This window comes from Leptonychotes weddellii, chromosome 9 (assembly GCF_054177405.1).
Source record: "Leptonychotes weddellii isolate Sample4059 chromosome 9, ASM5417740v2, whole genome shotgun sequence".
In the NCBI taxonomy this organism is placed as follows: Eukaryota; Metazoa; Chordata; class Mammalia; order Carnivora; family Phocidae; genus Leptonychotes; species Leptonychotes weddellii.
The window spans coordinates 80,619,497-80,647,045 of NC_138377.1; the positions used below are offsets into that span (position 1 = coordinate 80,619,497).

At 34.7% G+C, this 27,549-nt stretch overlaps 1 long non-coding RNA gene across 1 annotated transcript; it reads right to left on the bottom strand.

The window, feature by feature from the left end:
• Nucleotides 1–5,157: 5,157 nt before the first annotated feature.
• On the bottom strand, nucleotides 5,158–14,931 carry LOC145723503 (uncharacterized). The gene is made up of 2 exons (XR_014148619.1): nucleotides 12,410–14,931; nucleotides 5,158–7,299 (listed from the first exon to the last, which is right to left on the bottom strand). It is a non-coding gene; the product is annotated as an uncharacterized LOC145723503 (long non-coding RNA).
• Between the last annotated feature and the right edge of the window lie 12,618 nt (nucleotides 14,932–27,549).

Consider the following 27,549-nt stretch of genomic DNA (forward strand, 5'->3'; position numbering starts at 1 on the left):
TTGATTGATTTGCGGATGTTGAACCAACCTTGCAGCCCAGGGATAAATCCCGCTTGGTCGTGGTGAATAATCCTCTTAATGTACTGTTGGATCCTATTGGCTAGTATTTTGGTGAGAATTTTTGCATCCATGTTCATCAGGGAAGTCTTGATAAATTTTATGTTTCCAGGAATTTATCCATTTCTTCTAGGTTGTCCAATTTTTTGGTATATAATTGTTCATAGTGGTCTCTTTTGATCCTTTGTATTTCTGTGGTATCAGTTGTAATGTCTCCTCTTTCATTTTTATTTATTTGAATCCTTTTTTTCTTCATCTAGCTAAAGATTTGTCAATTTTATATTTTAAAAAAAACACCTTTTAGTTTCATTGACTTTTTTCTATTGTCTTCTTTGTTATTTCCTTCCTTCTGCTAACTTTGGGTTTAGTTTCTTTTTCTAGTTCCTTGAGGTGTAAAGTTAGGTTGTATGTTTGATATCTTTCTTTTTTCTTGATGCAGGTAGTTATTACTATAAACTTCGTTCTTAAGATGGCTTTGACAGCATTCCATAGTTTTGTATATATTGTATTTCTATTTTCATTTGTTTCAAGACATTTTTTTAAATTTTTCTCTTGATTGATTCTTTGACCCACTGGTTGTTCAGGAGTGTGTTGTTTAATTTGTGCATATTTGTGATTTTCTAACTTTCCTGTTACTGATTTCTAGTTTTATAAAATTTGTGGTTCAAAAAGATATTTGGTATGATTTCAATCTTCTTAAATTTATTAATACTTGCTTTGAGCCCAAACATATGCTCTATCCTGGAAAATGTTCCATGTGTGCTTGAGAAGAATGTATATTCTGCTGGTGATGGATGGTAGGTTCTATAAATGTCTGTTAGGTCCATTTGGTCTAACATATGGTTCAATTCCAATGTGTCCTTCTTCATTTTCTGCCTGAATGATTTATCCATTGCTGAAAGTGGAGTATTTAAGTCTCCTACTATTTAAATTGTTGTCTCCTTCTCACTTCAGATGTATTAATATTTGCTTAATATTTTTAGGTGTTCTGATGTCATTCTATTTACAATTGTTATAGCTTCTTGATGAATTGCCCCTTAATTATATAATGATCTTCTTTGTCTCTTGTTACCATTTTTGGCTTACAGTATATTTTCTGTAATATAATTATAACTATCCCTGCTCTCTTTTGGTTTCTACTTGCATGAAGTATCTTTTCCATCGCTTCATTTTGAGTGTGTCCTTAAAGCTGAAGTGAGTCTTGTAGGCAGCATAATGTTGGCTGTTGCTTTTTTTATCCATCCATCCATCCACTCTGTGTATTTTGATTGGATTATATAATTAATTATAGTTAGGTAAGGATTTACTGATGTCATCTCATTAATTGTTTTATGGAATCTTTGTGGCTCCTTTGTTCCTTTCTGCCTCTCTTGTTGCCTTCCTTTGTGAATTGATGATTTTCCATAATGGCTTGCTTTGATTCCCTTCTCTTTATCTCTTATGGATTTGCTTAGGTTTTGCTTTGTGCTTACTGTGAGGGTTACATAAAACATCATATAAGTCTATTTTATGCTGATAATTTAACTTTGCATACCCAAAACTACTCTTTTACTCCCCCCCCTTTTATGTTTTTGGTGTCACTGTTTACATCCTTTTATATTGTATCTCTATGAAGAAATTATTACAGCCATAGCTAATTTTTAATATTTTGTCTTTTAACTTTTATACTAGAATTAAGTGGTTAACACACTACCATTCTACAGTATTAGGATATTCTGAATCTAACTATATGCTTACCTTTACCAGTGTGTTGTATATTTTTATATAATTTTTTGTTATTAATTAGTGTCCTTTCATTTCAGCTTGAAGAACTCCTTTCAGTATTTCTTGTAAGGCAGTTCTGGTGAACTTCCTTAGGTTTTGTTTGTTAGAGAAAATATCTCACCTTCACTTTTGATGGACACCTTTGCTTGTTAAAGTATGCTTGGTTGGCCATTTTTTTTTCCTTTTAGCTCTTATCTGGAACTGATGAGCCATTGCTAGCTTTGAAGATGGAAGAAGGCCATGAGGCAAAGAATGTACACAGTTTCTAAATGCGTAAAAAAAATTCTTCCACAAAACCTGTAGAAGAAACACAGCTCTCCTAACATCTTGATTTTAGCCTAGTGAGACTCATTTTGGATTTCTGACTTCCAGGAGTGTAAGATAATACGTTGTGTTGTTTTAAATTGCTAAGTGGTAATTTTGTTACAGTAGTAAGAGGAAAATAATAGAGTCTCTGGTGCTCTGTTTTCTTACTGTGTATAAGGAATTCTGGTAATAAAAATTTTGTGAAAAAATGAAACAAAAATGAAAGCCAACTGATAATGTAAGCAATGGAATTGAATATATAATGTAAAGACAGAAAAATAAAGTGATTAATTACCTAATAGAGATAATTACTTTATCATCTAATAGTGATTACATCATCCTGAAAAAGAAATTTTTGATACATTAAGGAGGAGAATGCTGAATTTGGTATTTTAGATCTATGATATAAACCTTTCCTCAATAAAGAAATAAGAAAAACATGTCATAAAATTTTTTCAACAAGTGCTCTAGCCAAAGCAAAATAGTCACAAGTGAAAGATAAAATGTAGTAAAAGTTGAAAAGGTCATTTATGAGGATAGACTCAGGAAGCATGTGACTCTTGATGGATATGCAATATGAGAAAAAGCAATGGGATAGAAATCTGTAAAAACATATTCATGATTAAAAAAAATCACAGAGGGGCGCCTGGGTGGCTCAGTTGGTTAAGCGACTGCCTTCGGCTCAGGTCATGATCCTGGAGTCCTGGGATCGAGTCGCACATCAGGCTCCCTGCTTGGCAGGCAGTCTGCTTCTCCCTCTGACACTCCTCCCTCTCATGCTCTCTGTCTCTCATTCTCTCTCTCGCAAATAAATAAAATCTTAAAAAAAAAAAAAATCACAGAGACTCTCGTGCAGCCTTTGTTTTCAACTTAACTTTTTATCAATGCATATAAACATTTTAAAAAATGTACAGATCAGCTCAATGAATTTTCAGAATTTAATACATGGTGCTCATGTTACCAGCACCCAGAAACAATATTCAGCACTCTAGGAGCTCTCTTTTCTAATCACCCATTTCCAAGGACAACTATTATCTTCACTCCTAACACTATAGATTAGTTTTGCCAAATGCTGATTTATCAGTGGATTCATACAGGATCTACTCTTTTGTGTCTGGCTTTTTCCCCCCCTCAACTATGTTTGTATGATTTGATCATACTGTTGAATATAATTATAATTTGCTCATTCTCATTTCTGGCAGTATTTCATGATATGAATATTCCATAATTTATTTAAACTTCATATTATTGATGGGCATTTGGATAGTTTGTTTTGATTATCAAATAAATAGTGCTGTTATAAACATTTTATATCTTTGGTGTACAGAAACATGCACATTTCTGTAAGGGATGTACCTGGGAATCGTAGACATGCCAGGTTAAAAGTCTGTATACGTTCAGTTTTAGTAGATATTGGCAGCTATCCAAAATGGTTGTACTAATTTAAACTCCCACCAGCATGTCAGCCTTTTATTCTAAGAAAATGTAGGTTTCAATTTTTTTAAGTTTTTTGTCTGTTTCAAGTTTTTATTTGAATTTCAGTTAGTTAACATACAGTGCAATATTAGCTTCAGGTGTACAATATAGTGATTCAACAATTCCATACATTACCCAGTGCTCATCACAAGTGCATTCCTTAATCCCCATCACCTATTTCACCCATCCCCCCACCCACCTCCCTTCTGGTAACCATCAGTTTGTTCTTTATAGTTGAGTCTGTTTCTTGGTTTGCCTTGCTCTTTTCTTCCCCTTTGCTCATTTGTTTTGTTTCTTAAATTCCACATATGAATGATATCATACAGTATTTGTCTTTCTCTGATTGAACTTATTTCACTTAGCATAAAACTCTCTAGCTCCATCTATACTGTTGCAAATGGCAGGATTTCATTCTTTTTTATGGCTAAGTAATATTCCATTGTGTGTGTGTGTGTGTATAGATGTATATATATGTGTGTATATATACATATGTATATATATGTGTGTGTGTGTGTATATATATATATATATACTACTTCTTTCTTATCCATTCATCAGTCAATGGACACTTGGGCTGTTTTCACAATTTGTCTATTGTACATGCATATATCCCTTTGAGTTAGTATTTTTGCATTCTTTGGGTAAATACCTAGTAGTGCAACTGCTAGATCATAGGGTAATTTTATGTTTAACTTTTTGAGGCACCTCATGCTGTTTTCCACAGTGGCTGCACCAGTTTGCATTCCCACCAACAGTACAAGAGGGTTCCATTTTCTCCACATCCTTGCCAACACCTGTTGTTTCTTGTGTTGTTGATTTTAGTCATTTTGACAGGTGTGAGGTGCCTTTGGAATTGTCAATATTAATTATAAAGTTGTATTCAGTATAATGCAAAAAAAATGAAGTGAAATAACTGGAAACTGAAGAAATAGAAATTTTTTTGCAGAGGATAAGATTTTATACGCAGAAAACCCAAAAGTATGTACAGATAAACTATGGATCGAATTAAATTAATTAAACAAATTAAAAGGCAAATTATAATTCATTAGCAATAGTCTGAAAATGAAATTTAAAGTATTTCTAATAACACTCTGAAAACGCCAAATGCCGAGGAAAAACAATAAAATATGTACAAGATTTATATGCTGAAATATAAAATATACTGAGATAAGTTACCAAAATCCTAAATAAGTAGGGAGATATGCCTTTTTCATGAGTTGGATGACTCAATAAAGTTAAGATGACAATAATCCTAAAACTTACCTATTGATCCTTGCCTGGTCATGGCAAGAGTAAAGGGATTCTTCCTATAATATTAATTTTTTTTAGATAATGTTGGGTAGAAGTCAAATCAATATGTTTGCCTCTATAATAACAGGACTATAATTAAAGACTAGAAAAAAATCCAATTTTATGTATCTATAAAATTGATTCAGTATTATTTTACTGGTAGCTAAAATCCCTAAAAATTATTCATTGTAAATTTAAGAGTAAAAGATATATCTAAACTGTATCAGGTGAAGATTTATGTTAGACAAAAAGAATTTTTCTCTCTTTTGTGAACTCATATATTTTTATAAGAGAAAAGGGATTTTTAATTGATTAAAGATACAGCACATATTAAAACCATTGGAAATACAAATAAAATCCTATGGAAACACACATGTCTACTAGTCTATGCAACCACACAGAGAATACATAGAATTCTATTTCTGACAAATAGGAATATATCTTTGTTTTCAAGTCACTAGGTACCATTTATAATATTTTGCTATGTATCATTCATTATATAATAGAAACAATTCAATAACTTCCAAACTCCAAATATGATACAAGCCACAGTCTTTAACATAAAACAAAAAAGTAGACATTAATAACTAAAATATAAACACAAAAGACTTTGCCATTAAAAGGCACTATCTCAGAAGACTTTTGGGTAAAACAGAAACCAAAATCGCAACTACATTCTGGATATGTTCTATCTCTTGGTCAACATGGTGATTTCATGTATACGTGTGTGTGTGCCTAGCTGGGTTCTTCCCATAGGAAGTTCCATGGACTTCCTATGTTTCCTATTTGTATTCTCCCCTTACAACTATGATTGTTTCATTATTTCTTAGAAGTTTTTGTTAGAAAGTTGGATTATAACTTATTTCTGCTGTGTTCCATTTTTTAATTGCTGGGTTAAAAATTTCATGTTTTTGTTAACTTTTTTCTATTGAGTATTAAAAATCTGTATTAGTTTGCTAGGGCTGTCATAACAAAAATGCTATAGGCTGGAGGACCTCAACAACAGAAATTTATTTCATCATAGTTCTGGAGGCTGGAAGTCCAAGATCAAGGTACCATCAGGTTTGATTTCTCGTAAGGCCTCTCTCCTTGGCTTACAAATGGCTAACTTTTTGCTGTGTCCTCACATGGCCTTTTCTCTGTGAATACATATCCCTGGTGTCTCCCTATTCTAAGGACACCAGTCTTATTAGATTAGGGCTCATTCAAATGATCTCATTTAACCTAATTGCCTATTTAAAGTCCTATATTGAAATGTAGTCACATTCTGAGGTGTACTGGGGGTTAGAACATCAAAATGTGAATTTTGGGGGACACAATACAGTCTAGAATAGGTCAGTAGGAAAGTTGTCCTGTTCTTCATCACATTTTTTCATATGGTATCTTGGCATGAATGCTGTGTCCATTCCCTTTTTATTTCTTATATTAGAATTAGTTGGATTTTTCTCTATAATTAGGAGACTCTTGACTGTGTGTGTTGACTGAGTGGGGGTTGGTTTCTCAGGGCTGTTTTCTAGTCTTTACCTCTCAAGGGCTCCCTTCTTAAAATATGAAACATTTTCTTTTAGAAATGGTTTGGTTGCTAAGAATTGGTATAAAACAGTTTTAAAAATCAGTCAAAATTTGTATCAAAAGATTTACAAGAAGAACTATTTGAAAATAGCGTCTGGTAGTCCATAAGAGTAAAGCAGTCTTAAAAAAAAAAAAGTGTTGGGAAGGTCACTCCGGAATATGAAACTATACGTTAGTTTTAAACTCAAGTACCTAAATCTCTAGCTAAATGCTCTAGGATAGAACTTTACTTTCCTTCAGCCTTTCAGTCCTATCACTCCCACCTACACATATACCATGATTCAAAAAACAACTTTTCCTTGATTAGTGATTGATTGTATTTCTGCAAGGAACTCAGTTAGCTCTAGAATTTAACCAGTATTATTTGCCATAAAAAGGTCAGTAGCATTCCAAGGAAACTTAAACTATTTACCTTCCAAATATAAATATATATAGTATAACTTTATTTTTATGGAAATTCAATTTTCTATAATAATTCCATTGTCTATAAAATTATTTGGCTTCTAAAGCCAATAACAGATTAATTTTGTTATAGCAAAACTTTCAGAAGAAAATAAATAATTATTTTTTTAAAACACAGGCATCAATATGGCATGTTTTGTAAGGCAAAGAATTACCAATTTTTTTAGCTGGAGTAAATAAGATACTGTATACGAATAGTTTTAGGTATCAAAATAATGATCAATATGTAAATGATATACTCATACCTGACAACCAGAGAAAAATATTATTGCCCAGATCCTCTTTAAATTCATCATTAAAAAAATTACTCGATTCTGGAAATGCTTCCTGGAATGTTGCATAGATGGCCTGTGCCAAACAGTCAGGATACACCTACCAAAAATAGAGTCATATTAGAATAATTTTATATTTTATATAGTATATGTCAACTACCAAAGAAATTATTATTAAGTATGTTAAAATACGTGTCCCTTTTTTCTTATAGCTTGCATTTGGCCACTTATAACTTCTTTGTACCCCTAATTGAGGGACATGAACAAAGAAGAGTTGAAAATAAAGTCAATTTGGCTATTTGTTCACATTTTAGAAAATTTAATTTGGATAAAAAGATGAAGTTAACAATTAAGATAAAGTTTGATGATTCTATTTTAAGTTTTGATGATTATTTCATTTAGAAAATTTAATTTGGATAAAGGATGAAGTTAACAAGATTATGTTTGATGATTATATTTTAAGATAAAGTTTGATGATTATTTCATTTAACCTTGGTATTGTTATCCTCTTTTAGAAAGTGACATATACAGATCATTATAATAAAAAGTATATTTATGTATTTTTTAATTAAAATATAATTGACATATAACACTGTGTAAGTTTAAGGTATACAACATGTTGATTTGATACACTTACATATTGCAATACGATTACCACTATAGCATTAACTAACACCTCTATCACCTCACATAATTATCATTCTGTGTGTATGTGTGTGTGTGTGTGTGGTAAGAGTAGCAAGCATATTTTTATTTATTTATTTATTTATTTATTTTTACTTTTTAATTTTATTTTAAAGATTTTATTTATTTATTTGACAGAGAGAGTGAGAGAGCACAAGCAGGGGGAACAGTAGAGCGAGAGGGAGAAGCAGACTCCCTGCTGAGTAGGGAGCCCGATGCAGGGCTCGATCCCAGGACCCTGAGATCATGACCTGAACCGAAGGTAGATGCTTAACCATCTGAGCCACCCAGGCGTCCCGCAAGCATATTTTTAAATAACTTAAGTCTGTTTAGGTGAGTTAATATATTGCAGTTACTACTGTATTGTTTACATATGAAAACTATGATCGGATATCAACAAATATATGGTTCTACCATTATTCTATTAGACTTAAAATCCCTAAACTACTAAATTCCTCTTAGGAAGTAACTAAACATAAAAGTTACATTTTTCTTTAAATTTTTTTAAAAAATTTTTATTTATTATTCTGGTACTCAGCAACCAAATAAATATCTAAAATCACATTTAGCCCTTAATATTAAATGTAAAATTTTGCAATCTAAGTGTCCCTTAGAGGTCACTGTCCCAATCCTTGGGAGTGTGTAAATGTTCATTTATACAGCAAAAGGGCTTTGCAGATTTCATTAAGTTAAAGATCTTAAAATGGGGAGATTATATTGGATTATCCAGTGGGCCTTAATTGCAATCACAAATGTCTTTATAAGAGGAAGGCTATGGAAATTTTTACTACAGAAGAGAAGAAGGCAATGGGATGGCAGAGAAAAGAGAGTAGAATAATATGACCAGAATCCAAGAAATGCTGGCAGCCACCAGAAGCTAGAAAAGGCAAGAAATGGATTCTCCTTTAGGGCCTCTTAAAGAAATTGGCCCTGTTGATACCTTGATTTTAGTCCTGGAAGACTCATTTTTGGACTTCTGGCTTCTATAACTCTAAAACAATGAATTTTTATTGTCTTAAAAGTCACTAAATTTGTAATAATTTGTTATAGCAACAATAAGAAACTAATACAGTCATCTACTCCAGGTGGTAAGTGATAATATTTGCTGATAAGTGATAATATTCTTTGAAGAACTCCATGATTTTTTTTGGTGGTGGTGGGGGGAATGCTTTAACATATTTGTATATTTAATTTTACTGAAATGAATCATGAACATTTTTACTACCAGGAACAATCATATATTTTGGTATAAAAAATCATACTATTAAAATTAAAAGGTTGAACAAGGTGAATAAGAGGAAATTCTAAAAGCTTTCTGTGAATATCTCATCTTCATGATTAAGGATCAAGTGTCAAATTGTGTTGGGAAAATTTCTGAAGGTCTATCATTGTATGACACTGGAAGAAAGTGAAGTAAAAGTCACACTAAATATGTTTAGATTCAGCTAATTTGTACTGAATAGTGGGACATGACGATGACTTTAAAATTCTTAAAAATTAATAAATTTCTCTTTGTTAGGTCCAAGGTAAATCAGATGAGCAAGCAGTAACAAAACCCTGACTTCTTTGAATGAGTTAAAAATAATGGAAATTTGTCAATAAGAGATAAGACTTTATTTCTACTTAAACAGCTCTGGGGGAGATAGATGTATAGCAAGGTGTCCTCATTCTCAAGCATAAATGGGAAGTATTAAAAGAAGACTGAACCCAGGCCAAGGGGTCAAATCACCAAGATGTACATCTTATTCTCAAAGAGGCTTTGAATCTTGATTAAACAACTTCTTATTTCTCCTCAGAAAAAGCCACAAAAAATAGGGACCCAGAAGAAAATCAAGTCGTGATTTGAGAAAGGTTATAAATATAACATCTATCAAAAGGCATATCCATCCCAGAGGAGAACATTTGGACCAAAAGTGTAGGGCTATAAATTGGAGAATGGGGGATATGCAATGGTGCCAGTACTTTCTTTGCCCACTTTAAATAGGCCTGTTATCCTTTTCTCAAGAGCATTATGTTAAAGCATGCTTGATTTCATCAAACCATGTGGGTAGGCTAGGCTCATTCACCACAAAAGGATAGACTAAGTAAAAGATTATGGATAGGAGAAACAGCTGTTTTTGTCATTTCTAAACAATTTGCCAAAAATCCTAACCATTAACTAGCTTTTATATGGAAATAAGAAAAAACATTTCAAAATTAGCAGAGAAAATCCTAGTCCATCTTTCAGAACACCACTATTCTACAAAATGACAATTTATGAATCACAGTTCTAATCAAGCTCTTCCAGCTATGGAACTGAGAGACTAAATGTGTTGCCAAGATCACCCAGGTAATTAGTAGCAGATTCTGAACATGAGACCAAGTCTTATTCCCAGTCCACTACTGGTTTCCTTTTATAGACACTGCACTTTGAGTAAGAAAGATAGGTGAAGACTGAACATATTGTCTGGCAATGTAAGTTTGTTTATATTTTCATTGTGAAGGATATTTTACTGTTTTTAAGTTTGTTTTACCCAAGAAAACAGTTATCAACTCCAAAATATGAATGTATATCTGATTTACAGATGTCAACACAACAAAGCATCTGAATGTGACTTCTGCTTTGAGGTGCTGGATGTTTAAATTTAAAAGTATGTAATGAAATTCCTACACATTTTATTTTTCTTTTATTTTTATTATTTTTTTAAATACTGTATTATTTGTTTCAGGGGTACAGATCTGTGATTCAACAGTCTTACACAATTCACAGCACTCACCATAGCACATACCCTCCCCAATGTCCATCACCCAGCCACCCCATTCCTCCCAACCCCCTTCACTCCAGCAACCCTCAGTTTGTTTCCTGAGATTAAGAGTCTCTTACTGTGGGGCGCCTGGGTGGCTCAGTTGTTAAGTGTCTGCTTTCAGCTCAGGTCATGATCCCAGTATCCTGGGATCAAGCCCCGCATCGGGCTCCCTGCTCTGAGGGAAGCCTGCTTCTCCCTCTCCCACTCCTCCAGCTTGTGTTCCCACTCTCCCTGTCTCTCTCTCTGTCAAATAAACAAATAAAATCTTAACAACAACAACAAAAAGAGTCTCTTATGGTTTGTCTCCCTCTCTGGTTTTATCTTGTTTCATTTTCCCCTCCCTTCCCCTATGATCCTCTGCCTTGTTTCTCAAATTCTTCATGTAAGTGAGATCATATGATAATTGTTTTTCTCTGATTGATTGATTTCGCTTAGCATAATACCTTCTAGTTCCATCCATGTCGTTGCAAAAGGCAAGATTTTGGTTTCTTGATGGCTACATAATATTCCAGTGTGTGTGTGTGTGTGTGTGTGTATTTATCACATCTTCTTTATCCATTCATCTGTTGATGGACATCTAGGCTCTTTCCATAGTTTGGCTATTGTGGACATTGCTGCTATAAACACTGGGGTGCAGGTGCCCCTTCAGATCACTACACTTGTATCTTTGGGGTAAATACCCAGTAGTGCAATTGCTGAGTCATAGGATAGCTCTATTTTCAACTTTTTTGAGGAACTTCTGTACTGCTTTCCCGAGTGGTTGCACCAGCTTGCATTCCCACCAACAGTGTAGGAGGGTTCCCCTTTCTCCGCATCCCCACCAACATCTGTCGTTTCCTGACTTAACTCTAGCCATTCTGACTAGGGTTAAGTCAGGTATCTGACTAGGTATCTCATTGAGGTTTTGATTTGGATTTCCCTGATGCTGAGTGATGCTGAGCACTTTTTCATGTGCCTGTTGGCCATTTGGATGTCTTCTTTGCAGATGTCTGTTCATGTCTTCTGCCCATTTCTTGATTGGATTCTTTGTTCTTTGGGTGTTGAGTTTGATAAGTTCTTTATAGATTTTGGATACTAGCCCTTTATCTGATATGTCATTTGCCAATACCTTCTCCCATTCTATCGGTTGGCTTTTGGTTTTGTTGACTGTTCCTTTACTGTGCAAAAGCTTTTCATCTTGATGAAGTCCCAATAGTTCATTTTTGCCCTTGCTTCCCTTGCCTTTGGCGATGTTTCTAGGAAGAAATTGCTGCGCCTGAGGGCAAAAAGGTTGCTACCTGTGTTCTCCTCTAGGATTTTGATGGGTTCCTGTCTCACATTTAGGTCTTTCATCCATTTTGAGTCTATTTTTGTGTATGGTGTTATGTGTCTGTTTTTGTGCCAGTACCCTACTGTCTTGATGATTACAGCTCTTGATGATTACAGAAAAATGATAATTTTATAGGTAAACAAAAAACCAAGAATATACACAGAATAAGATAGTGGTTTTCAAATTATCAATATGCAAACAAAATACCTATACCACACTAAGGAGATTCTGTAAGACTTTTAGGCAATGGAATACAATATAATGAGGGGGAAACATAACTTTTAAAACATGACCATTACTTATTTTACTTCAGGAAATTTGCTTTCAAAGTAACAAAATATGTTCTAATAGGTGTTTAAATAAAATGACTATTTTTAAAATTTCATTTGTTCTAAAAATGCTTAGTGTAACCAGTTAATTTCTATGTTTACCTGAAGGAATGCATCTTTTCGACTTGTAGGGATGCTCATGAAAAGTATCACATAGCTTTCTGAAATTCTGTCGAACAAGGAATCTTGATTTTCTCTGTCAGGCTTAAAAAATAAAACATGTTTGAAATTAAAAACATAAATATTACAATTTAAAGTTGGAATTTGTACACATAATGTCAGTAATTTTATTTATTCTTAAAAGGCAGATCAGTTGTTGCAGTGAGAATGAGCATGGGTTTGGTACCATGCAGAGCTGAATTTGAATACTGGCTTTATTATTCATTAGTTGCCTTACCCTGGGCTAGTTAATCAGTCTTAGTTTCTTCATCTGCCAAATGTATGTAAAATATACATATGTAGTAAAATAAGAACAAGAATCATGTTTAGTTTGGCTTTGTAATTCAAGCACTTAGCACAGTGCCTGGCACACAGAAAGCACACATTTGATGAGTTAATGAAGGTTCCTGCATTAAAGCTGGCATGTAGAGGCAATCAATGATTATTACTTTCTCTTGTCCTATATCTACTCCAACTCTATCATTATCAGTAACTCAGTATGAAATTAAAGCACTTACTAGGATGAGACAACCACAGCCAGAACTAGTAAAATTGTGACATGATGGCTAAACTAAGACACGGTAAATATGTTGTAAGAAGAAAAAAATGTATAGATAATAATAATGTCAATATTATAGTAAAGTCCTGAGAGGATGAGCTTGGGAAGATGATATAGTAGGGATTCCTGAGCTCACCCCATCCACATTTACAGCTAGGTTATCATCCATATCCAAGTTAGTAAACCAGAGCTCAATTTGAAGACTGGCAGAACAAACTCTACAACTAAATTTAGAGAAGAAATTGCCTCTGAAACATTAGGAAGGTCAGAAAGATAGAGAGAGACTGCCCTCAGGAGGGAGGGAGCTGCTTGCCTGAAGAGGGCAGAGAAATGGGCCCTCACAACAGGCAGCTCACACAGGGAAAACTAATCTCCATAACATTTGGCTTTAAAAACTAAAAGGGCTGAATTCCTCCTGTTTGATAACCAGTGCTTTAAAAGTCACCTGACTCAGCACTGGGTGAGCCAGGAGGTCAAGTGATAGCTGAGTCATCACCCTTAAAGGGACAGCAGCCTGTGCAAAGAGGCAACATAAAAATGACAGTTTACACAATGCTGGGGGCAAACGGGAAACAAATCTGTTCATGCTGACTTCAGATGTGTTGGTAGACTTCTCCAAAAATGAGGGAGCTGGCAGGCGCCTTTTCCTTCCCCACTCCCCAGCATAAATACAAAACCACCTGCAGGAGGCAAGGCTATAAAGACACTTATAGCCTTGGCCTAGGGCTCAGGGCAAATTTTGTTAAAGCTGCATGTGTGCCCTGTCCAGCTGCCAGGTGCACAACTGCTGCTGTGTGCCACACCCAGCCACCACACCATGCCTAGCTGCATGCCCCCAGCCACCACGCCATGCGTAGCTGCATGCCCCTGGCCACCATCACATGCTGGGCTCAGCCTTATGCTCCCGGCTGCCCTGGCACACAGTTCCCAGGTAAAGCAGCATGTTGGGGGATCCAGCATAGGCCTAGTGGCCCAATGCAAATCTTGCTAACACTGCTGCCCCACTTCCAAGTTCCCCTTCAGGCAAGTCCCCTCAGAACTGGCTTGCCTGAGTCCCATTAACACCACGGAGAGGAAGCACAGCCCACAACAGGCAGAGTCAGTACAGATGACTGCACAGAAAGGAAATGTGACTCAAACACAACAGCAGGTTATAAGCAAAACACATAGGATACTCTCCTTAAGTGCCAGGTTCTGGTGAACAGGGGACACTACACTGCAGTGCACTCTAGGGTCTCCCCTTCATAAAGTCACTACTTTCAAGAGCAGAAGACATAGCTGACTTTCTTAACACAGAGAAACAGACACACAGAGGTAGATAAGTGAGAAGACAGAGAAATTTATCCCAAATGAAAGAACAGGACAAGGCCATAACCAGAGATCTAAGCAAAGCAGATATAAGTAACACACCTGATGAAGCATTTAAAACAATGATCATAAGGATACTCACTGGAATTGAGAAAAGAGTGGAAGATATGAGTGAGAGCCTTAACACAGAGATAAGAAATAACATAGTGGAGATAAAGGGCTCAATAAATGAAATGAGAAACATGCTTGATGGAATGAATAGCAGGATGTCAGAAGCAGAGGAATGAATTAATGACAGAGAAGACAGATTAATGGAAAGTAATCAAGCTTAACAAAAGAAAGAAAAAATTTATGCAAAACTAGAAAAGACTTGGGAACTCAATGACTCCATCAAATGCAAAATATTTGTATTATAGGAGTCCCAAAAAAAGAGAGAGAAAAGAGGCAGAAAATTTATTTGAAGAAATAATAGTTGAAAACTTCCCTAATCTGGGGAAGGAAACAGATGTCCAGATCCAGGAGACACTAAGAACTCCTATCAAAATCAATAAAAGCAGACCCACACCAGACATATTGTAATTAATTTTGCAAAATATAGTGATAAAGAAAAACAAATCTTAAAAGCAGCAAGACAAAAGAAGTCAGTAACTTACAAAGGAAAACCCATAAAGTTAGCAGGAAATTTTACAACAGAAACTTTTTAAGCCAGAAGAAGGGAGTGGCATGATATATTCAAAGTGCTGAATGGGAACAATCTGCAGCCAGGAATACCCTATCCAACAAGACTATCATTCAGAGTATAAGGAGAGATAAAGAGTTTCCCAGACAAACCAAAACTAAAGGAGTTTGTGACCACTAAATCAGCCCTGCAAGAAATATTAAAGGGAACTCTGAGTGGAAAGGAGAGACCAAAAGTGACAGTGTAACACAAAACAGGGAACACAAAAGTAATAAAAATGAATATTTCTATAAAAAATAGTCAAGGGTATAAAACATGATACAATATATCTAAAATGTGGGTGGAGGGGAGGAATAGGTTCAAACTTTAACAACCATCAATTTAATATGGACTGATATATGCAGAAGAGGTTATATGCAAACCTAATGGTAACAATATGCCAAAACAACTAATAAATACACCAAAAATAAAGGGAAAGAAATCCAAATATATCACTAAAAAAATCACCAAAACATGAGAGAAAGACAAGAAAGAATCAGAGAAAATCTTCAAAGACAACCACAAAACAAGTAATGAAATGGCAACAAATGCACATCTATCAATAGTTACTCTAAATTTAAATGGACTAAATGCTCCAGTCAAAATACATAGGGTGACAGAATGGATAAAAAAAATAAGACCCACCTATATGCTGCCTACAAGAGACACATTTTAGACTTAAGGCATCTGCGGATTCAAAGTGAAGGGATGGAGAAACAGCTATTCTGCAAAGGATGTGGATGTCAAAGGAAAGCCAGAGTAGCAATACTTAAATATAGGACAAAATAGACTTTAAAACAAAGGCTGTAACAAGAGGCAAAGAAGGACATGATACAATAATAAAGGAGACAATCCAACAAGAAGATACAACAATTGTAAATATTTATGCACCCAACATAGGAGCATCCAAATACATAAAATAGTTAATAACAAACATAAAGGAACTAATCAGTAATATAATAGTAGTAGAAGACTTTAACACCCCACTTATATCAATGGACAGATCATATAGACAGAAAAGCAACAAGGAAAAAATAGCTTTGAATGATGTACTGGAACAGATGGGTTTAACAGATATAGTCAGAACATCCCATCCTAAAACAGCAGAATACAGATTCTTTTCAAGTGCAAACAGAATATTCTCCAGAATAGATAACATATTAGCCCAGAAAACCAGCCTCAACAAATTTAAGAAGATTGAAGTCATACCATACATCTTTTCTGATCACAATGCTATGAGAATAGAAGTCAACCACAAGAAAAAATCTAGAAAGACCACAAATAAATGGAGGTTAAATAGCATGCTACTAAACAATGAATGGATCAACCAGGAAATAAAATAAGAAATAAAAAAAGTACAAGGAAACAAATGAAAATGAAAACACAGCAGTCCAAAAACCTTGGGATGCAACGAAAGTGTTTCTAAGAAGGAAGTTTATAGCAATACAGTCCTATCTCAAGAGACAAGAAAAATCTCAAATAAATAAACAAACCTTACACCTAAAGGAGCTAGAAAAAAAACAACAAACAAAATCTAAAACCAGCAGAAGGAAGGAAATATAAAGATTAGAGCAGAAATAAATGATACAGAAACTAAAAAAAAAAAAAAAAAAGAACAGGTCAATGAAATCAGGAGCTGATTCTTTGGGAAAAAAAAAATCAATAAAATTAATAAACTTCTTCTTTGCTGATTTGGATGCCTTTTATTTCTTTTTGTTGTCTGATTGCTGAGGCTAGGACTTCTAGTACTATGTTGAATAGCAGTGGTAATAATGGACATCCCCGCTGTGTTCCTGACCTTGGGGGAAAAGGTCTCATTTTTTTTCCCATTAAGAATGGTATTCGCTGTGGGTTTTTCATAGATGGCTTTTATGATATTGAAGTATGTACCTCAATCCCTAGCACTGTGAAGAGTTTTAATCAAGAAAGGATGCTGTACTTTGTCAAAAGCTTTTTCTGCATCTATTGAGAGGATCATATGATTCTTGTTCTTTCTTTTGTTAATGTATTGTATCACATTGATTGACTTGCAGATGTTGAACCAACCTTGCAGCCCAGGGATAAATCCCGCTTGGTTGTGGTGAATAATCCTCTTAATGTACTGTTGGATCCTACTGGCTAGTATTTTGGTGAGAATTTTTGCATCCATGTTCATCAGGGATATTGGTCTGTAATTCTCCTTTTTGATGGGGTCTTTGTCTGGTTTTGGGATCAAGGTAATGCTGGCCTCATAAAATGAGTTTGGAAGTTTTCCTTCCATTTCTATTTTTTGGAACAGTTTCAGAAGCATAGGTATTAATTCTTCCTTAAATGTTTGGTAGAATTCCCCTGGGAAGCCATCTGGCGCTGGGCTCTTGTTTGTTGGGAGACTTTTAATTACTGCTTCAATTTCCTTACTGGTTATGGGTCTGTTTAGGTTTTCTATTTCTTCCTGGTTGAGTTATGGTAGATTACACTTCTCTAGGAATGCATCCATTTCTTCCAGATTGCCTAATTTGTTGGCATATAGTTGCTCATAATATGTTCTCATAATTGTTTGTATTTCTTTGGTGTTGGTTGTGATCTCTCCTCTTTCATTCATGATTTTATTTATTTGGGTCCTTTCTCTTTTCTTTTTCATAAGTCTGGCCAGGGGTTTATCAATCTTATTCATTCTTTCAAAGAACCAGCTCCTAGTTTCGTTGATCTGTTCTACTGTTCTTTTGGTTTCTATTTCATTGATTCTGCTCTGATCTTTATTATTTCTCTTCTCCTGCTGGGTTTAGGCTTTATTTGCTGTTCCTTCTCCAGTTCCTTTAGGTGTAGGGTTAGGTTGTGTATTTGAGACCTTTCTTGTTTCTTGAGAAAGTAGTGCTATATACTTCCCTCTTAGGACCACATTTGCTGCATCCCAAAGATTTTGAATAGTTGTGTTTTCATTTGCATTTGTCTCCATGAATTTTTTTTTCAAAGATTTTATTTATTTGACAGAGAGAGAGAGAGAAAAGCAGAGGGAGAGGGAAAAACAGGCTCTCTGCAGAGCAGAGAGCCTGATGCGGGACTCAATCCCAGGACCCTGAGATCATGACCTGAGCCAAAGGCAGATGCTCAACCAACTGAGCCACCCAGGCGCCCCTGTCTCCATGAATTTTTAAAATTCTTCTTTAATTTCCTGGTTGACTCATTCATTCTTTAGTAGGATGTTCTTTAGCTTCCATGTATTTGAGTTCTTTCCAACTTTCCTCTTGTGATTGAGTTCTAGTTTCAAAGCATTGTGGTCCAAAAATATGCAGAGAATGGCCCCAATCTTTTGGTACCAGTTGAGACCTGATTTGTGACCCAGGATGTGATCTATTCTGGAGAATGTTCTATATGCAGTAGAGAAGAATGTGTATTCTGTTGCTTTAAGATGGAATGTTCTGAATATATCTGTTAAGTCCATCTGGTCCAGTCTGTCATTCAAAGCCCTTATTTCCTTGTTAATCTTCTGCTTAGATGATCTGTCCATTGCAGTGAGGGGGGTGTTAAAGTCCCCTACTATTATTGTATTATTATTGATGTGTATCTTTGATTTTGTTATTAATTGGCTTATATAATTGACTGCTCCCATGTTAGGGTCATAAATATTTACAATTGTTAGATCTTCTTGTTGGATACATCCTTTAAGTATGATATTGTGTCCCTCTACATCTCTTACTACAGTCTTTGATTTAAAATCCAATTTGTCTGATACAAGGAGTGCCACCCCAGGTTTCTTTTGATGTCCATTAGCATGATAAATGGTTTTCCACCCCCTCACATTAAATTTGGAGGTGTCTTTGGGTCTAAAATGAGTCTCTTGCAGACAGCATATCAATGGGTCTTGCTTTTTCATCCAATCTGATACCCTGTGCCTTTTGATTGGGGCATTTAGCCTATTTACATTCAGAGTAACTACTGAAAGACTCAACTTAAATTGCGAGAACTCATACAGGAATTCAGTAAAGTGGCAGGATATAAAATCAATGCACAGAAATCAGTGGCATTTCTATACACCAACAACAAGACAGAAGAAAGAGAAATTAAGGAGTCAATCCCATTTACAATTGCACCCAAAACCATAAGATATCTAGGAATAAATCTAACCAAAGAGGCAAAGGATCTGTACTCAGAAAACTATAGAATACTCATGAAAGAAATTGAGGAAGACACAAAGAAATGGAAAAACGGTCCATGCTCATGGACTGGAAGAACAAATATTGTGAAAATGTCTATGCTACCTAGAGCAATCTACACATTCAATGCAATCCCTATCAAAATATCATCCACTTTTTTCAAAGAAATGGAACAAATAATCCTAAAATTTGTATGGAACCAGAAAAGACCCCAAATAGCTGGAGGAATGTTGACAAAGAAAAGCACAGCCGGTGGCATCACAATTCCAGACTGCAAGCTCTCTTACAAAGCTGTAATCATCAAGACAGTAGGGTACTGGCACAAAAACAGACACATAGATCAATGGAACAGAATAAAGAGCCCAGAAATGGACCCTCAACTCTATGGTCAACTCATCTTTGACAAAGCAGAAAAGAATGTCCAATGGGAAAAAGACAGTCTCTTCAACAAATGGTGTTGGGAGAATTGGACAGCCACATGCAGAAGAATGAAACTGGACCATTTCCTAACACCATACAAAAAAATAGACTCAAAATGGATGAAAGACCTAAATGGGAGACAGAAATCCATCAATATCCTAGAGGAGAACACAGGCAGCAATCTCTTCGACCTCAGCCACAGCAACTTCTTGCTAGACACATCTCCAAAGGCAAGGGAAACAAAGGGAAAAATGAACTATTGGGACTTCATCTAGATAAAAAGCTTTTGCACAGCAAAGGAAACAGTTGACAAAATCAAAAGACAACTGACAGAATGGGAGAACATATTTGCAAATGACATATCAGAAAAAGGGCTAGTATCCAAAATATATAAAGAACTTACCAAACTCAACACCCAAAGAACAAATAATCCAATCAAGAAATGGGCAGAAGACATGAACAGACATTTCTGCAAAGAAGATAGATCTCCTCAGGCAAGGGAAACAAAAGAAAAATAAATTATTGGTACTACATCAAAATAAAAAGCTTCTGCACAGCAACGGAAAAATCAACACAACTAAAAGGCAACCTACAGAAGGGGAGAAGATATTTGCAAATGACATATCTGATAAAAGGTTAGTATCCAAAATATATAAAGAAATTATAAAACTCAACACCCAAAAACCAAATAATCCAATTAAAAAATGGGCAGAAGACATAAACAGACATTTCTCCAGAGAAGACATCCAGATGGCCAGCAGAGACATGAAAAGATGTTCATTATCATTTACCATCAGGGAAATGCAAATCAAAACTATAAGGACATATCACCTTACTTCTGTCAGAATGGCTAAAATCAACAACACAAGAAACAAAAGGTGTTGGAGAGGATATGGAGACATGGGAACCCTCCTGCACTGTTGGTGGAAATGCAAACTGGTGCAGCCACTCTGCAAAACAGCATGAAGGTTCCTCAAAAAGTTAATCTAACTTATGATCCAACAATCCCACGACTGGGTATTTATCCAAAGAATACAAAAACACAATTCAAAGTGATACATACACCCATGTGTTTATGGCAGCATTATTTACAATAGCACAAATATGGAAGCAGCCCAAGTGTCCATCAATGAATGGATAAGGAAGATGTGATATATTGCAACGCAGTATTATTCAGCCATAAAAAATGAAATCTTGCCATTTACAATGACATGGATGGAGCTAGAGTGTATAATCCTAAGTGAAGTAAGTCAGTCAGAGAAAGACAAATGCCCTATGATTTCACTCATATGTAGAATTTAAGAAACAAAACAAACGAGCAAAGGGAAAATAAGAGACACAGAGAGAGAAACCAAGAAACAGTCTTTTAATTATAGAGCACTGATGGTTACCAGAGGGGTGGGGATTGGGGTGTTGTGTTAAATAGATGATGGAGATTAAGGACTGCAGTTATTGTAAGGAGCACCAGGTGATGTATGGAAGTGCTGAATCACTATATTGTATATCTGAAACTAATATAACATTTATGTTAACTGGAATTAAAATAAAAACTTTAAAATAAAGCACTAGCATCCTGAATTCTTGCTCTATTAAGCAGTGCAAAAATGAATTAGAGTCTACATACATGAATTAAGTAATAAAAATAAAGAGTCCAAATTTATCCATAATGTCACTTATAGAAGCACAAACTGGCATTAATCAATTTTGGTAATAAACACCAAAAATTATCAAATTTAGTCATAGTTTTCTACAAAATTGGCAAGCCAAACGAGCTGGGATTTATAAATGCATAGGACCTTAGACCTAAAATGGAAGTTGGTTACCACCTAGCTTAAATCCCTCTATTTTAGTGATTGCATTAATGTTCAGAAAGATTACGAGGTTTAAGATTATACAAGTTAAGTAATTGAGAGCCAGACCAAAATCTAGATCTTCTAAGACCCAACAGAGCTCCCATACTTGTGTAATAAGTTTATGGAAGGACAAAATAGCAAAAATAATAAATATTAATAGTTAGCAATGTTTGTAATAGACAGTGGTTCTAAGATACAGGGTTGTGTTAGAATTAAATGAGATTCTATATACATATGTAACTTAGTAGTCAAGAAATTTAGCATGCTTCAACTATACAATCTATACTTAACGTGTATGAAGAATAGAAATGATCTCAAACAGAAAGTTCCAGAATATATATTTAATTAATATAAGTCAACCTAGTGCCCATACCATAAATACCTCCTCAGGAGACTAAACGGCAAGATGGTATGGTCATTTTTAATAAATATTTTGGTATGGGAGCGCCTGGGTGACTCAGTTAAACTTCTGCCTTCGGCTCAACTCATAATCTCAGGGTCCTAGGATTAAGCCCCACATTGGGCTTCCTGCTCAGCAGGGAGTCTGCTTCTCTCCCTCCCTCTGCCCATCCCTCCCACTTTGTGCTTGCTCACTCTCTGTCTCTCTCTCAAAAATAAATAAATAAAATCTAATAAATAACCTAGTAGCTAAATATTTCAGTATGCTTGAAAAGAAAATGTGTCCTGCAGCTGTTGAGTATTCAGGTTACCAGCATATCCATTAGATCAAGCTATTTAACATATATTAAATCATACTTGCATTCTGGGAATAAATCCCATTGGTCAGAGTATATAATCCTTTAATATGCTGCTGAATTGAGTTTGCTAGTGGTTTGCTGAGGATTTTTGCATCAATATTCATCAAAGAGGATATTGGTGTGTAGATTTTTTTGTTTCTTATAGTATCTTTGACTTTTATCAGGGAAATGCTGGCCTCATAGAATGAGTTAGGAAATGTTCCCTTGTTGATTGTTTGGAAGAGTTTGAGAAGATTAGTATTAATTCTTTTATGTTGCTAGAATACATCAGTGAAGCCATCTGGTAGGGGGCTTTTCTTTGTTGGGAGGTTTCTGATAACTGATTCAATCTCCTTACTAGTTAGTTATAGGTCTATTCAGATTGTCTATTTCTTCACGATTTAGTTTTGGAAAATGGCATGTTTCTAGGAATTTGTCCATTTCCATATAGGTTATCCAATTTTGTTATCACACATTTGTTCATAGTATTCTGATAATCCTTTTTATTTCTTTGGTGATAGTAATGTTCCCACTTTAATTTCTGATCTTAGTAATTTGAGTCCTTTGTCTTTTTCTTAGTCAATCTAACTGAAGTTTTGTCAATTTTGTTGATCTTCTCAAAGAACTAACTTTTTGTTTTGTTGATTTTCTCTATTGTTTTTCTATTCTCTATTTGTCTCCATTCTAATCTTTATTATTTCATTCTTTCTGCTAGTTTAGGGTTTAATTTGTTCTTCTTTTTCTAGTTCCTTAATGTGTAAAGTTAGGTTGTTGATTTGAGATACTGTTTTAAAATGTGTTTACAGCTATAAATTTTTCTTTTAGCATTGCTTTTATGACATCTCATAAGTTTTGTTATGTTGTATTTTTGTTTTCATTTGTCTCATGGTATTTTATAATTTCTCTTGTGATTTCTTCTTTGACCTTTGGTTATTTAGGAACTCTTATACATTAATGATGGGAGTATTAATTTGTACACCCAGTTTGGAAACAATCTGGCATTATCTTGTAAAGGTGAACATTTTCATACCTAACAACTCATCAATTCCATTCCTTCTTCATGTATTTTGTAATTTTTGTTTGAGACCTGGACATCTTCATAGGACAGTAAAAACTGAGGTATTTATGCTTGGAAATAGGTGTGCTTCTTTTATTAACCTCTAGGGGTTTGAGTCAATTAAGTGTTAAGCTGTATCTGGGTTTTATTTCTGCTATGCTTACTGTCTGTGAAACACAGGCTTCCAATTCCTCTGAAATCACCTCTTTTTAGGATTCCTGAAGGACCGGCTTTTGGATTCATTGATTTTCTCTAATTCCTTCTTTTTCAGTTTTTCCTTTTATTAGTTGCCTCTCTGATCTTTATTATTTCCTTTCTTCTGGTTATTTTGGGTTTATTTTATTCCTCTTTTTCTAGTTTCTTATGATAGAAGCTGAGGTCATAGTTTTTGAGAACTTTACTTATTTCTAATATAGATATTTTAGTCCTCTAAATTTCTAAATACTGCTTGAGTTACATCCCACAAATTTTATTTTAAATTTTTAAAACATAATTATTTATTTATTTGAAAGAGAGAGAGAGAGTGAATGCATGAGCAGTGGGGGAGGGGGGAGAGGGAGAAGCAGACTCCCACTGACCAGGGAGCCTGATGCAGGGCCTGATCCCAGGACCCAGAGATCATGACCTGAGCCAAAGGCAGATGCTTAACCAGCTGAGCCAACCAGGCACCCCACATCCCACGAATTTTAATGTGTATTTTCATTAAATTCAAAATACTTTCCAACTTCTCTGTTGATTTCTGGTTTGACCCACAGTTACTGAGAAATGTGTTATTTAGTTTCCAAATATTTGAGGATTTTCTGGATAGCTTTCTTTTTTTTTTTTTTTTTAAAGATTTTATTTATTTATTTATTAGAGAGCGAGCGAGAGAGAAACAGCATGAGAGAGGAGAGGGTCAGAGGGAGAAGCAGGCTCCCTGCTGAGCCGGGAGCCCGATGCGGGACTCGATCCCAGGACCCTGGGATCATGACCTGAGCCGAAGGCAGTTGCCCAACCAACTGAGCCACCCAGGCGCCCTGGATAGCTTTCTGTTGATTCATTTATAATTCCATTTTGGTCTGAAAACATACTGTGTTTGACTTGAATTAGTTTTAAATTTATTAGGATGTTTTCCTAGCCCAGAAAGTAGTTGGTAAATACTTAATGTGTTCTGTTGTTGTTGGGAGGAATATTTAATAAATGTCAAATTAAATCAATTAAGCTGGTTGACAGTATTGCTCAAGTCTTCTATATCATTATTGGTTTTCTGTATAGTGAGAATGAGGTACTGAAACACCTAAGTGTACTTATGAATTTCCCCATTTATCCTGAAGTTTTAAAAGTTTTTATTAAATGTGTTTCAAAGCATTTTTATTAGGTGCATATATCTTTAGGATTGTTATGTTATATTGATGAATCAACCACTTTATCATCATACAATTACTCTCTTTTTCCCCTGGCAACATTCTTTGTTTTGAAATCTACTCTATATGATGAATTCAAAAAAGTTGTTAATTTTATAGGTTATATGGCTTTTCTTTGTTGTTATATGGGTGGGAATGATGTGCTTTCCAGCTTTCTGAGTCTTTTTGGAAGCCCGAGTCTCAAGGGCAATTTTTAAAAACATTAAGCATATTGAAATATCATTACTAAAATTCTTCTAGTCAAACATCATCAGGGAAACTTTTGTCATTAGCCTATACATTGGCCAGCGATTTTTGGAACACTGTGTTCTAAACATATAATAATAATAATAGTAATAATAATAATGACAATGATGATGGTGATGATAGATAACATCCACTGAACACTTACTATATATGTAGCTCCATATAAACAAACAACTTTACATGCACTTTCTCATTTAACCCAACAAACATGTAAAGTAGGTGATTTTTTTATTTATGAAAGATTTAGAGAGGTAAATAACTATTCTAGGTCACATCATTTACTAACTGGGTAAACTTGTTTTTGAAAGCCAGATCTCTTAACTCTATTATATTGAATCTCATTTTATATAGTATTTCATAGTTTACTAGGTGTCTTCTCATTCATGTCACTTTTAATACAACAACCCTAGGGGAAAAAAGCAGGATATATGTTATCTTCTACCTGTTTTGTTTTTTAGAGATGAGATAAGTGAAGCTCAGGAGTGACTTTTTGACTAGCCCAAAGTCTCAAACTTGGGAAAACAAGATTTAAATTCTAGTTTTCTGGATCCAACTTCAGTATTTTTTCTACTAGACCAAGTTATCACTAAATCATGGGCAATAAACAAAGGAAATTTGCTTTTATATTAATCATATAACAATCACTGAAATAACTTTTAGAGCCACCATACTGGAGCATGCTATATTCTAGAGTATGATAATATATTTTTTCACATTATACTCTTGGTAACTAAATTGAACAAGTGGTTCATGGTTTTACTATATTCCAGGTATAAAACCAGTACTATTTATTCTTCCAAAGTAGATAGAACTTACGTATTTTGCATCCATTTTAACATATATATTTATATATATCATATATATATTTAACAATAAACCCTCTTAGAAATAAAATCATAGATAAAATGCAATGAACTAAACAGATGAAAGAGGAAGAGTTCTAGTTAAATAATGGAAAGTTTGCTTCAATTTGATCTGGACCCCCAAATTGCCCCTTTCAGTTCCCTAGAACACTAGCAGAACACTGATCCAGCTGAATATATTGCTTCTCGAAACATGTCAAAAATCATGACACTAGAAATCTTATTAAATTATAATGTTTTAAAATTATTACTAAGTTATTACATTTTAATTTCAGAAAGCTAGTTTCTAGAGAATAGTTTGATTAAAGATAAAAAATTCTAGGGGCACCTGGGTGGCTCAGTTGGTTAGGCATCCAACTTAATCTCAGCTCAGGTCTTGATCTCAAGCTTGTCAGTTCAAGCCCCACACTGGGCTCCCTGCTGGGCATGGAGCCTACTTAAAAAAAAAAAAAAAAGGAAATGATAAAAAATTCTAATTCCTTGTTATTCCAAAAATAATCTTATAAATGTAGTGAGTCATTAACATTTTTGTGTTAAGTCTGTGTTTGTTCAAAGCAATAAAATCCTATTATTGCCTGACAAAAAAAATAACTAGAACACTGCTAAATTATGTTTCCTTCAAAAACTTGTTATATATAATCTCAACGGATTTAAGTGGGAATGTAGTGTTTCTCTGTTTTCATGGAAAAACATAAATTCAGGATCCAGATCTAGAGAAAGAAATTTCAGGTAATGAAACTCCTGATTTCACAAATTTTCCTCAGCAATTATCTTTATATTACTGATATACCATTTCCTATGCTTCATCCAGAGCTCCTAACAATATCAGAAATATAGGACAGATATTCTTAACCTAGAGTTAGTCTAACCTATAGTTTATTCTAACATAAAGCACCAACTGAATGGTTTGTACCAATTTCTTCATGGTGTAAAATTCCTGTGACAATCCATAAGCAGATTTGTGTGAGTAATTTGAGTTGGGGAAAGGTGGAGAGTGGAGTCTATTTTCAGGCTTCCTTGATGGGGTGGCACACCTTCTTAAGGCTTATGTGATCCCTGCGGTTGCCCTTATCTTCCACTCATCAGATCCAGAAGCCACACAATAATGGTTGGTATTCACCACTTTTTCCGGGCTCACATTTTCTCTACCATAAGACTCATGTGCTGCTTATTTTCATTCTCCTATTGTTTTCCAGATATCTTTCCCAAATAACCAGATGTTTTTCATAATCCTAATCAGAGTTTTTTACCTTTCCGAATCAAGTAAAGACCCTTTCTCCATCTGCTCTGTAGACTATTTTCCAAATGAAACCTCCTTCAATGTCACTGATTTGCAGTGGGTTTTCTGTTTAGCTGTTTGTCAGCACATCATAATACTAAGTTAAGCTACAACTTTATTATTCATTACACTGCTTGATTTCACTGATCTTTTTCTGATTAATGAAGACTCAGTATCTTTGAAATCCATATTGAAGTTTTAACTCCTCTGAAAGAACTCTAGATTTTAAACAGGATTTCTAACATATGTGGAATACTAAAAATCCAAGTTCTGTGAAAGGATCTAGAAAAATATTTTTTTGTACCAGTGCCACCTCTACTAAAAAATTAACTGTGCCACAAATCAACTTAAAAAAAGAAGTTTAAAAAATAACATTATACCGGGGGCAGAGCAAGATGGCGGAGGAGTAGGAGACCTGGATTTCATCTCCTCTCAGGAATTCAGCTGGATAGGGATCAAACCATTCTGAACACCTACAAACTCAACAGGAGATCGAAGAAAAGAAGA